The following is a 14,702-nucleotide window of genomic DNA, read 5'->3' as shown; positions in this document are numbered from 1 at the left end:
CCATGTCACGGGATGGTCTTGTTAGCATTTCATCCCAATCTAGAGCTGACAAGATATTGCTGACTTTCCCTTCAAGCTCATTTCCCTAGGTGGATGTTTTATGCTTTTGCTTTTACCTTGTAAAATGATTTAGGATGTTTATTCTGTTAATATCTCTGCCCACCATCACAAGACAAATTCATGGAACTACTCAGGAACTTACAGGTGACCAAGAAGAATCTTCTAATTTAAATGTACTTGCTGAAAAATAAAAGTAACCAGTCATGAGTACAAAACTACACATTTGAAACATGTTCATAACTTTGAGATATTCCCTAAGGTTTTTTTTCTTAAAGCAGAGTGAGTTGAAGGATCTAGATTAAAAGAGCTTAATTTTTTGGTTGTAATTGATGAAAATTACTAATTATAGATTCATGCTGTGATTATTTAATAACCTTTCCAACAGTATTTAGTTTGAATTAGCAAGTAGATTAGTTGTGTATGGATTTCTTTATATAGCCAATCCTCCAGAGGTCTAAATCACACAGTGGGACAAGGTGTCAACATAAACAGTTCATACTCCTTGTGCTGGATTGGTATAAACAATCTCTTCAGGTGTTAGCAGTTGTTTCATCCTGCCATTCAATGCAGTAGGCTTAGCATGGTGATAGAAAACACAGTAGGTGCAGTAGGGTTGTGTCATGCAGGTGGTCACCCTGTTGCTGACATGTTCTCATGACAGGGCTTCTTATTTCAGTGACCCACAATGTATGATGTAGTTTACACCCACACGCACATACATGCAAATTTGCATTCACAAACAGATATATTATCAGCTTGTTTTCAAGTTAGTTTGGTGCTTGGTGTCAAGCCTTAAGCTAGCAATTTCACTATATTTCATCTTGCCACAACACAGCTCTTTTAAGTGAGAAATCTGACAATTTTGGGTAGGCTGTTGATCCACTGGGGCTCCTTGTCAAACCAGGCAAGTGTTAGATTAAAAACAGAAGAGGCTGGATAAAATTTGTTCTTTTTTCTGCAAGTGATAGCTAGAGATTTTTTTTAAATAAGCAAAACCATTGAAGTTTCATCCCCCTTTAAGACCAGAGCACATCTACTTGCATTTTCACTTGTTTTGCACTCCTTTCTTTCTCCAGAAATATATTCAGGTCAATTTTAATCAGTGGATGCTCTTGCACTTCCTCAGTATTTAGCACAGGTTTGGGAAGTTTTGAGCTAATTACCCTCTAAAATTAGTTACCCTGCACTCATGTCTGGAGCATCTGGATAAGAAAGTCACCTACATCAGACTCCTATTTATTGACTACAGCTCCGCCTTCAATACTGTAATTCCAAACAAACTCATCTCCAAACTCTGGGACATAGGACTCAGCACCTTCCTCTGCAACAGGATCTTTGACTTCCTGATCAACAGACCGCAATCAGTGAGGATAGGCAGCAATACTTCCGCCACAATTATCCTTAACACTGGTGCCCCTCAAGACTGTGTCCTCAGTCCCTTACTTTATTTTCTATACACTCATGACTGTGTGGCCAAATTCTGCTCTAACTCCATCTACAAGTTCACAGATGACACCACCGCAGTCAGTTGGATCTCAAATAATGCCAAGACAGAGTACAAGAAGGAGATAGACAGCCTAGTGGCATGGTATCAAGACAACAACCTTTCCCCCAATGTCAGCAAAACAAGAGAGCTGGTCATTGACTTCAGGAAGCAGAGTGGAGTACACACACCTGTCTGTAACAATGGTGCTGAAGTGGAGATGGTTGAGAGCATCAAGTTCCTAGGTGTAAATACCATCAACAATCTGTCGTGGTCCAACCATGTAGATGCTATGGTCAAGAAAGCACACCAGCGCCTCTACTTCCTTGAAGGTTAAGTAAATTCAGCATGTCCCTGTTGACCCTCAACAATTTTTATAGATGCATCATAGAGAGCATCCTATCTGAATACATCATGGCTTGGTATGACAACTGCTCTGCCCAAGATCGCAAGAGATTGCAGATAGTTGTGGACACAGCTCAGTCCATGACAAAAACCAGCTTCTCCTCCATGGACTCTGTCTACACTTTCCGTTGCCACCGGAAAGCAGCCAATGTAATCAAGAACACACCCCCCCCCCAACCCGGTCATTCTATCTTCTCCCCCCTTCCATCAGGCAGAAGACACAAAAGCTTGAAAACACGCATGGCCTGCTGAGTTCCTCCAGCATCATAATGTTTTTCTTCTTCAAGATGTTTACCAAGTTGGACCTGTCCCACACATACATACAATTAAGTGTGGATAGAGAAAGTCAATATTTTCTAATGATCAGCATCCATAGTGAGCTTCATTTATGAACCTAGATGCATAAAGTCATGAAGCCCCAAAATACTTTAGGCTACCGTGGACAAAGTAATCCAACATTTTCCTTTTCTGTGATCAATTGCAATTGTCATCGAAGAAGAAACTCTGAATATTTGTAGAGGCATTCAGAAGGCCTCATGAGACTAATGTTAAGCTCCAGAAGAGTAAATGCACCTTTGTATAGAAAGAAGTGAGTTGTATGTCCCTGAAGGCAAATGCAAACAGCATACAGCTTGTCAAGACAGTGGCAGAAGTCATTGTGAAGGTTAGAAAACCCAGAACTGCCACCCAACTTTGATCTTTCCCAACACTATGCCAGGTTTCTACCAGACACTGCCATGGTACTAACAAAAACTAACAGAATATGTCAGACCTGTTTAGGAAAAGTCTTAACAGTCAGTCCTTCCTGGTATGCTCTGACATTGCTTACACATGGAAACTCAGTTGTGACGTCTCCAGTTTTGGAGCTGTGGGGATGGGGTGGCAGTTATAAGCCACATTATGGAGAATGGCTATGAGAAGCCCATTGCCTTTGCAATAAAACACACATCAAATGAGAGAAACTATGCTCGGATAAAAAAAAGCAGGTATCAGCAATCCTATTTACGATTACACATTCCTGGTTGGGTAGCCTATTCATGTTGAGTAAAGAATTTTCTTTATTGTTTCCTGTTATATAGATGATGGTAGCAAAGCATTTTGTTTTATATAAGTAGCCCCAAGTGAGCTCGGAGGAATTAAGAATCAAGTGCATTGGACTGGAGTTGTAGAGTCATAGCTGTACAGCGGGAAACAGGCCCTTCTGCCAACCACCTTTCATGCCCGTGTTAATTCCACATCCCCGTATACCTTGCTCATTCAAGTACCTGTCCAGATGGCTCTTAAATGTTGTTACTGTAACAACCTCCAACAGCTCCTCTGGCAGCTCATTCCAGATACTAACTACTCTTTTAGTGAAAAATTTACACCTTAGATCCCTTTTAAACCTCCTCCTTCTCAGCTTAAATCTATGCTGTTTAATTTTAGACATCTCTACCATGGGAATCAGACACTGGCTATCTATCCAATCTACGCATCTCATAATTTTATATACCTTTATCACGTCATCTCTTAGCCTCCTTTGCTTCAGTGAAAACAGACCCAGTGTATCCAATTTTGCCTAATAACTCAAGTCCTTTAATCCTTGTGAATCCTTTATGCACCCTCTTTAGCTTAATCACATCTTTCCTGTAGTGTGGTGATTAGAACTGCACACAATATTCTCAAGTGCTGTCTCACCAAAGTGTTATATAACTGTAACATAATGTCTTGACTCTTGTTCTCGTTGCCTTGGCTGATGAATGTAAGTGTGCCAAACACCTTCTTCACCACCTTGTCTACCTGTGTTGCCACTTTCAGACAACTATGTACTTGAATCCCAAGGTCTCTCTGTTCAACAGCACTCCTAGGGCCCTGCTATTCATTGTGTATGTCCTGGCCTGCCCTGGATTAACTTACCAAAATGCATCACTTCACACTTCTCCAAGTTAAATTCCATCTACCATTCCCTTGCCCACTTTCCCAGTTGATCAATATCCTTAGACAACCTTCTTCACTGTCCACTAGACCACCAATTTTGATGTCATCGACAAAGTTACAAATTACACCATCTACATTCTCATCCAAATCATTAATATAAATGACAAACAACAGAGGTGTACCACTGGTCATAGGCCTCCCATCTGAAAAACAACCCTCCACTAGCACCCTCTGACTCCTTCCACCAAGTCAATTTTGTATAAATTGGCTTGTTCACCCTGGATCCCATGTGATCTAACCTTTTGGACCAACCTACCATGCGGGACATTGTCAAAGGCTTTTCTGAATTTATCTTGGATCTATCTTGGGCCCAACACATTGATGCAATCACGAATAAGGCACACCAATGGCTCTACTTCATTAGAAGCTTGAGGAGATCTGGTATGTCACCAAAGACTCTTGCAAATTTCTACAGATGTAAAGTGGAGAGCCTTCTGACTGGTTGCATCACCAGCTAGTATGGAGGCTCCAATGTGCAGGATCAAAAGAGGCTGCAGAGAGTTGTAGACTCAGCCAGCTCCGTTGCGGGCACAATCCTCCCTCAAGGACATCTTCAAGAGACGATACCTCAATAAGGCAGCATCCATCATTAAGGACCCTCACCACCCGGGACATGCCCTCTTCACGCTACTACCATCAGGGAGGAGGTACAGGAGCCTGAAGACCCTCACTCAATGTTTCAAGAGAAGCTTCTTCCCCTCCGACATCAGATTTCTGAATGGTACATGAACCCATGTACATTACCTCATTATTCCTCTTTTGCACTATTTATTTATTTTTGTAACTTATAGTAATGTTTATGTCTTTATGTCTTGCGCTGTACTGCTGCCGCAAAACAACAAATATCACGATATATGTTAGTGATAATAAACCTGATTCTGATTCTAAAGTCCACATAGACATTGTCTACCACCCTGCCCTTATCAATCCTCTTGATTTCCTCTTCAAAAAACTCAATCAAATTCAAAGTCAAAATTGAATTCATTGTCATACTCACAAGTACATGTATGCACAGGTGCAATAAAAAACTTACTTGCAGCAGCATCACAGGCACATAGCATCAGGTAAGCAGCGTTCACAAGAAAAACATAAATTAAGCATGTTATACACAATTTTTACAAGTAAGAAACACAATTAAAACATGATTTCCCATGCAAAAGGCCATGCTGACTATCCCTAATCAGTCCTTGCCCTTCCAAATGCAAATAAATCCTGTCTCTCAGAATTCCTTTCAGTAACTTTCCCACCATTGATATAAGGCTCACTGGCCTGTTGTTCCCTGGCTTATCCCTGCTGCTGTTCTTAAATAAAGGTCCAGCATTAACTTAGTGACTTGTATATCAAACTGGTTTGGAGTGACAAGTTTATGTCCCTGAAATATTTTGGTCAATGAGTTGTGGCTTTCCAAAACTCCAGTAGTATTTGACCGTTCTTCTGGTGCAAGTGTAAAAACTATCAGATTTTATTGAATTCAATTTCACATATTGCTATGGCAATACACACTGTCTGTAACCCTTGCTCAGGTATATAAACCTCCATTTTAGGAGCAATATTCCAAAAAATAGCAGCACTAACATTACTAGAACTGAAATTGCAATGTACTTGTTAGTCTCACAGGAGTATTATACTCTCTTTAATCTTGGATCCCCCTTGCGGCAAATATAAGGAACATTTTTCCTTTGTGTTGACTCCAGTTTTGTTTACAAGCTTGGAAGGTGTTTACCCCCTTGCTGAAGATAGTCACGAGGGAAAGCCTTCCTCATTAAACTGTCACATCTGGTCTTTGTTTTCCTTCAGTCCACTGAAGGTGCTATTTCTTAATAACATCTAGGTTTCTTCCCAGAGTAGCTTTTCTGTAGGTGTGAGTCTAACTAACAGCTTCTCCATGTTCAATACAGACTTTAAGGCCAGTTGTTCCCACTCCACCGTCATTCTGTTTGACATTTGGCAATTCATCACCAGGTGGTTTGGTACTACAATTTACCAGCTGCACTTCTTTGAGGAAGATCACAGACCAGCCATGATCTCATTAATGATGGACCAGGTTTGAGGGGTTAAATAATCTGTTCCTTTTGTATCCTGATCAGCAACACTAAAGGAAAGTACTATGGATGTTTGAAATCTAATCTGAAAATACTGGAAACACTCAGCAGAGAGAGGAGACACAAGAGACTACAGATGCTGGAATCTGGAGCAACAAAAAATCTGCTGGAAGAACTCAGCAGCTCAACCTGCTGAGTTCAGTTTTTCCAGCAGATTGTTGCTGCTGGAAACACTCAGCAGATCTTTTGAAAGGTCATTTTTTTGAAAATTTAACCTATTATTTTCTCTGTGGTTTCTGATTGATCTGATGAGTATTTCCAGTATTTTCTGTTCTCATACCAATTTTCCAATTCTCTTCCAAATATTCAATTATGACTTAATGACGATGGTAGGATTTTATCCCTCATCATCCATGAAGAGTTGCATTCAGGAAGAGTTGACAATGGGCTTCATCGATCAGGAGTAGTTTGTTTCTCTTCCACTGAGTACAAATTTCTCCCCTGGATTTGGATTTTCCCAAAGTTCTCCCTCTGGTAGCTGGGAATCATTTCTGTTTCATTTCTTTTGGAAGGTGTAGGTTAATGGCAAGGTCAGCATTTACTGCTCATCGCCAATTCCTTTGAGAAGGTGGTGACCACCTGCCTTTTTGAACCTAAGCAGTTATTTGATGGAGGTACTTCCACGATGCTGGTGGTTGGGGTCTAGGGTGAAGGACCTGCAATATATCTCTGAATCATTATGGTATGCATCATGAAGGAAAACTCCCTGTGGTTGAGGAAATGAATGTTTAGGTTGGTGGATGAAGTACTGGTTGGGGATGGGGATGGAGGTACTTTGTTCTAGATGTAGTAAAATTTCTTGAAAGTTGTTGGAGCTGCACTGATACAGGCAAGTAGAATCTATCAAAATCCTGATTTGTGCTTTGTGGATGGTGGAAAGAAAGATTGAGATGTCTGGAGGATACCTAGACTCTGACCTGCTCTTGTAGCCAGAGTACTTATATGATTGGTCCAGGTGAGTGATTGGCCAAAAGTGACTCTCAGCTTGTTAATAGTAGGGGACTCAGTGATGAATATGCAAGTAACCATCAAAGGAAGGTGATTAATATGACTTGCCACCTTGGGAGTAAATGTCATCTACGTCTTGATGCATGCAGCCATGGATTGCTTCGTTTGCTGAGAAATTGCAAATGGAATTGAACATTGTGCAATCATCTGCAAACATCCCCCCTTCCAACTTATTATGGAAGGAAGATCTTTGATGAAGCAAAATTAGATACTTGGGTATAAGAAACTGATCCTGAGGAATTCCTGATATCTGTGTTGAGGATGGGGAATGGTCTCGGAGCCTCCTGCTTTTGTTAGCTGTTTAATTGTCCACCATCATTCATGACTAGATGGGCAGTACTGTAGAATGTCAATCTTCTTTGCATTCAAAGTTGGCGGCTTGATGGTGACTTTTGCGTATGATCGTGTCCAAAAGTCAGGTGTAGTTTGGCATCGTCTGCAGCCCAACAGCAGAACCAAGGCATGAGCCACCGATTCCTTGTTGACTCGGAGGACCAGGGGCACCCTTCTGTCATGCCCTGCAAGGTGCCTTTGAGCCTCCCAGCCCTAGCCTACTCCTGATACCAGTGAAATCCTTTGATCACTGATTGCCTTCTAATCCTTCTTCCCACTAAGTGCCAGGCACTGTTCCTACCCACACACAATTCCTGATCTCAGTGACTGATGAGGCAACAGATCTAATTCCCACTTTACAAATGAGGACCAATCATTTTAACTGTAATTCAACAACTTTTTGATCGGTCATTTAAACAACTATTTAGCTTAAAGAGCAAACTATTTACCCTGTGCATTCCCTTCATGTCGGTCTTCTGGATACCTTTTCCTTTTCAGGGGCTCCAACAAACTGTATTTCCCAATAGCACCCCAAGAGGCCTCTAAATTGCAGGGAGTGAGGTTGCAACTGGCTGGCAGACTGACATTGGACAGCTTAGGACTGGTTCAGAAGGAGATATTTGGCCCTTTGAGCCTTCACTGAATCTTTAGGAGAGGCAACTAACAACTAACATTTTTTCCTTAATTTCTCCTTCCCTTACAATTCTCCCGCCTTTGAAAACTGCTTTTAAATCTGCATTTATCAGCCTATTGGGCATTGCATTGTATCCTAATGATTAGGGGAATAAAAACAGTTTTCCTTATATCACCTCCTGGTACTTTTATCAAACAGTTTAAATCTGTGTCCTCTGGTTATGAACCTCCCAGCTGTGCAAACAGTTTGGCTTTGTTAAATGTGCATCGTATTGATTTTGCATGGCATTTCAATCACAGTCTTTGTTGTAGTCCAAGGCCATTCTAAGACTAATTTGAGTTTGCAAGTGTTGCGGGTGGTGGGGGGCAGTGTTAGTGTCAGAAGGTAGTCAGTTGGGACCAGGGTGGAGAGAGGTGCAGTGAATGGTGCACCTTGTTGGTAGGAATGGTGGGAGTGAGGTTGAGTCTAGGACTCCACTGGGGAGATGGATATTGGGGGTTGAGTTTGGGAAGTTTGGGATGGTAGGTAATCAGGAGTTGGAGCCAAGGGTGATTAAGGAGTCAAGGGCAAGGGTGAGATTGGTGGATAGGGGAGTGGCCTGAAGAATGGAAGGTAAGGAATGTTACATTTTCAATCGCATTGCACTGAAATAAACAGAGCTATATGATTGAAATTTCAGACAACACTTTTGAAACTATTTAAACCCCTTATGATTTTGAACATTTCTATAAACTTTTTTTTGCCTTCTATAAGAATTGCAACCCAAGCTTTTCCAGTCTTTTCATGTTCCTCATCCCCTGAAACATTCCAGTAAATCTCTTCTGCACTCATGCCAAAGACTTCATTTATTTCCTAGAATGCAGTTCACAGAATTATACACAGTACTCCAGCTGGGGCTGATATGTGTTTTATATAGTTTAATGAAATTTCCATGCATTTATACTCTGCAGCTGTATTTATTGAACCCAGTATACAAGATACTGTACATTAACTATTTTGTTTATCTGCCACTTTCAACAATGTATTTACAAACAGCCCCATGTTGTTATTCCTGCATCCTCCTCAAAGTTCTCTCTTTATGCCTGTATTAATGTATATCACCTCACACCTTTTAATGTTCACCCATTCTATTATTTTTATATTACCTGTGCTGCTACAGCTCATTTTATCCCTTGGGCATCAACAGTTTCTGCATTGTTGTCAGTGTGCAGACTTTGAGCTGTAGGTGTTAGGCTTGGAAGTGTGACAAAGACATGAGTCAGAAATGAGGTGCTTTTAAATTAGAACCCACCCTTTTTGGCAACAGCTTGTCCTGGCCTGATTGCATAGACACCATGGCCAAGAAAACCCACCAGTGCCTCTAATTCCTCAGAAGGGTAAGGAAAATCGACATGTCCCCATTGACCCTCACCAATTTTTATAGGTGCACAATAGAAAGCATCCTATCCAGATGCATCACAGCTTGGTATGGCAACTGCTCTGCCCAAGACTGCAAGAAACTGCAGAGAGTTGTGGACATAGCTCAGTCCATCACGGAACTACGCCACCATTCCATGAACTTCTGTCTACACTTCTCACTGTCTTGGAAAAGCAGCCAGCATAATCAAAGATCTCTCCCACCCTGGACATTCTCTCTCCTCCTTCATTCCATCGGGCAGAAGATTGAAAGCATGTACCACCAGGCTCAAGCACAGCTTCTATCCTGCTTTTATAAGACTATTGAATGCACCTCTTGTATGATAATGATGAACTCTTGACCTTATAATTGACCTTGTTGTTGACCTTGCACCTTATTTTCTACCTGCACTGCACTTTCTCTGTAATGGTAACTGTAACACTATATTCTACATTCTGTTATTGCTTTTCCCTTGTACTACCTCAATGTCCTGATGTTTTGAAATGATTTGTATGGATGGCATGCAAAACAAAGTTTTTCACTGTATCTTGATACATGTGACAATAACAAACCAATTACTAATTACCAGTTAGAACCTTGTAGAGTGGTGGGTGATTGTACAGCTGACGGAATCAAATTAATTATAAAGTTGGTCAGTTATTTTGTTGCTGTGTATATATATATTCATGCTATGCACAAATTGGCCACCATTTTACCTATTTAGCAATAGTGACTTCATACTGTTTTCTGTATAATTCTTTCGGACATCCAAAAAGTTTTAAAATAAATACAGGTTAATACTTTTTTTTCTGTCAATCGCTCCAACTTACTCAATTGCTTAGGTCATTGGCATGAGAAATATATTTTATGATCAGTTTGTTACTCACCTGATTGACTGGTGCAGTGATATTAACTATAATGGAGTATGCTTCATTAACTCTCTGAATCTTATCTACCACTACGGCAAAATCTTGATCCAATAGGCAGTGCATTACAAAAACAAAACATCAAATGGAATGATGTTGCCGTGACATGGTGACAGTTTGAATTATGTCAATGCTTCCACACAATTGTATCTCAGGCTCCAAAAATAGATGTCTACTCAGCTTACTTTGCCAATTTTCAAGAGTTAAATCTGAGATTCCGTGAGTTCAGGTGGAAAAAATAAAGTCAGCATGAGGAAAACTCAGATGCTTTACAAATAAGATTTGGTAAATCTATAGACAGTGGAAGATCAGTTCCATCTATGTTGGATTTCAAGAACCCATGGGTTTTCTTTTAATTTCAGTGCCTGTTTTTAAAAGCAACTGCTGGAATGAGATGTTTCTTTCTTAAGCAAATGATGAAAGTGATGTGAATGTGAACAGATAAAGCCACAAACCAGTGCATACTGGGCAAGTAATCAAAGTTTCCCCCTTCATTTACAGTTTCTAAGAGAAAGATTGTTAACATTAATGTCTATTTCTGTCATAATTTAAAGTGCATGGTGTTTAGTTAAATATCACCATTGTGGAATAAGCCTTATGGAAAGCATTTAAGAACTTTTGGGTTGAATTCTGAAGCATTTTAAGTAACAATAACGAGGGAACCAAGGAATGCCTGAACTCTGGTTTTGATTACTAGTGAATAAACTAACCTAACAGATCCAAGGGAGGGCTTGGCGATAAGCCATGGCACTGAAGAACCATCTGTTAATTTTGGGGTTTTCAAACTTCAGGCATTTGAAGGAGCCAGAAGTTTTCGTCAAACTGAAGGAAATTGGAACAAAATAAAAAGGGGAAGACGTATCTTTACATTGAAGAAGTGTAGAAATTTATGCCCCAGAAGGAGAACACTTGACCCACTGTGCCTGCACCAAGTCAAAAATGGATCTATTTATATTACTCCCACTTCCAAGCTCTCAGTCCATAGCTTTGTATGTTAAAGCTAATTATGTGCTCATCCAGATACATTTTAAATATTATGAAGATTTATGTCTCCAATTCTCTTTCAGGAACTACACCAGAGTTGAAACAAATATCCTTCAACTCTCATACAGTCATGGACCCATAAAGTTGCTCAGCCCAGAAATGGGCCATTTGACACACCATGTCCATGACTACCTTTTTGCCCATCTACACTACTCCCATTTGGTCAGTGTCCTTCTTAGCCTTACCTATATAAGTGCCTGTCTAAATGTCTCTTAAACGTAGTGATTATGTCTGATTTCATCACCTCCTCTGACACTAAGTTCCAGATATCAACCACTGACTGTGTAGGAAACATTTCCCTCAAATCCACTTTAAAATTCCTTTTCGTCACCTTCAAATCGTACCTTCTTTTTTTCTGATACCCCTACTAGAGGAGAAGTTTCTGAACATCAACCCTATCTATGATACTTATAATTTTATATACAGGGTTTCCCCAGGTTACTGATGACCTGACTTACGGAAATCCAACTTTACCCAAATTCTTTACATACATTTTTAAAGCATTTTTCAAGCTAATAATAATAATATTAATAACAGTACACTGTTTCATGGTACAATATATATATATTCCAGTAGTCTAATTATGGCTGGTGTTAGGTTGATTATTCAATAGAAGGAAAGAATTACAGCAAGTTTATGTATAATGATACGATATAGATTACTATAGAACATTGATGTTTCTGACTTATGGAGAAATCGGCTTATGGATAGTTTTCAGGAAGGGAACCCTTACATAACCCAGTGACTGCCCATACCTCTATTAGGTCACCCCTCAGCTTCCTTTGCTTCAGAGAAAACAAACCTAGTCTATCCAATCTTTCCTCATGACTAAAGTCTTCCAATCCAGGCCATATCCTGGTGAATCTCCCCTGCACTTTCTCCAGAGCAACTACATCTTTCCAACAGTGTGGTGACCAGAACTGCATACAATACTCCAAGTGCAGTCAAATTAGTGTTTCGTAGAGTCGCAACATAATATCCCAATTTATACATTCTATGCCCCGACATATGAAGGCAGGCATCCCATCTGCCTTCTTCACCACCGTCTTTACTCATGTTGCCTCTTTCGGGTAACTACGGACTTGAACCCCAAGGTCCCTCTATTCATCAACATTCCTTTGCACCCTACCATTTACTGCATATGTCCCACCTGATTTTCCAGCTGATCTCTATCCCACTGTAGCCTTAGACAAGTTTCATCACTGTCCACCAACTTTCATGTCATCCACAAAATTACTAATCATACCTCCTACATTCACATCCAGTTTAAATCACAAACAACAAAGATCCCAACACTGATCACTGCAGTCCAGCACTGGTCACAGACTTCCAATCAGAAAAACATCCCTCCACCACTACCTCTACCTCCTTTCACTGTCAATTTTGGATCCAATTAGCCAGCTCAGCTTGGTTTCCCATGTACCTTAACCTTTTGGTCCAGCCTACCATGTGGGACCTTGTCAACTGCCTTTCTAAAGTCCATGTAGACAACGTCTTCCATACTGCTTTCATCAATCTTCTTAGTTACCTCCTTAAAAACTCAATCAAATTAGTGAGGTAGGATTCCCTCAGCACAAAGCTATTCTGACTATCCTTGCCCAACTTTCCAACTGATCTATTTTTTGCTGTAGCCTTAGACAAGCTTTATTGCTGTCCCTTAGTATCTTCCGCAGTAATTTTCCTACCACTGTCATAAGGCTCACCAGCCTGTAATTACCTCGCTTATTCTTCCTTATATCAGGAACAGGTCCAGTTTTCCCTCACTTCACTTATGGCTAACAAGAATGCAAAAATATACATCAGAGCCCCAGTTATCTCCTCTCTTGGTTCCCATAGCAACCTGGGATAGATCTCATCGGGTCCAGGGGATTTATCAACCCATATGTGTCTCCTCTAATCCTTCCACCATTTAAATTAAATCTATGTCCCCAGTTACTAAACATCTCTGCTAAGGGAAATATCCCTTCCCATTCACCCTGTTTGGGCTTCATTACTTCATAAACCTCAACCAACCCTTCTCTCAGTCTCTTCACCTCCTTAGTCCTTTGGTCTCCTTACCTATAAAAAGATATACCTGTTGTTGAGAGGGGTGGAACAAAGGTTTACCACAATGAGTCCAGGGATGGCAGGACTATTGTATGAGGGCCACATTCATAAGGGTTTAGAAGAATGAGTGGAGATCTTATTGAAACATACAAAATTCTGGCAGAGCATGACAGTCAGGATGAAGGGAAGATGTTTTCTCTGGTTGGTATTGGGTTGGTTTGGTGGTGAGGGTGTCCAGAACCAGGAATCAGAGTCTCAGGATATGTGGTAAGACTTTTGGTGTGAGGATGGTGGTAAAGCTGTGTAATTCCTGACCAAATAAGACTGTTGAGTACAAGTTACTGAATATGGTAAAGAAGGAGGTAGAGAGAATACTAGACACAATAGACATTAAGGCTATAGGGAGTGAATGGGAGTGTGGTATTGAGGTAACAAGAGGACTGAATGATGGAGCAAGCATGGCCTAGTCCTGCTTTTATTTTTCTCTGTTTTCTATTTTATCTGTTTTCTAACCCCTGCAATATCAGTTTTTCTTCACAATTCTCCAATCCTGGAAATATTGTAAATTTTCTTTGATTTCCCCTCTGGTATTTTCTTGTTCTTCCTTTAGTATGATGAACAGAACTGTACACAGTCCTCTAGCTGTGGTCTAATTAATGTTTTATACGGTTCCACAGTGAAGCAAATCCTCTCTGTTCTTATGTTCTGTGTCTCAGCCAATAAAGGCAAGTATCCAGTGTGCCTTCTTAACCACCTTTTTTACCTATTCTGCTACCTCTAGTGATCTGTGGGCTTGCATCCCAAGATTTGCCTGTTCTTTTGCACAGTACTATTGATCATGTATTTCCTAGTCTTGTCCGCACCCCCATGTAGATATATCGTCTTTCAAAGTTTCAACTGGTAGTATCAGGAGTGCAGCATTGTGGAATGGGTGCAGCACAGTGGCACAGTTAGTCAAATTACTGACTCACAGCTCCAGCGATCCAGGTTTGATCTGACCTCCAATGCATGTGCGGTTCTCCCTCTGTATCCCAAAGATATGCAGGTTGGTAGGTTAATTAGTAACTATAAATTATCCCTAGAGTGGTAAAATCTGGGAGGAGTTGATGGGAATGTAGGGAGGATAGGTTACAGGAAAAAAATAGTGGGGAATAGGATTGCTCTGTGAGTTGGCATAACCTCGATAGGCCGGAATGGCCTCTTTCTAAATGGTACTGTGATAGCTGCTTTAGTGAAGTACTAATAAAGTGATATCACAGTTGTAATGTAGAAAACCTAGCATTCAATT

The sequence above is a fragment of the Pristis pectinata genome, chromosome 9, assembly GCF_009764475.1.
Source record: "Pristis pectinata isolate sPriPec2 chromosome 9, sPriPec2.1.pri, whole genome shotgun sequence".
NCBI classification, from domain to species: Eukaryota; Metazoa; Chordata; class Chondrichthyes; order Rhinopristiformes; family Pristidae; genus Pristis; species Pristis pectinata.
The sequence above is the reverse complement of the archived record's forward strand: the minus strand, read 5'-3'. Positions refer to the sequence as shown.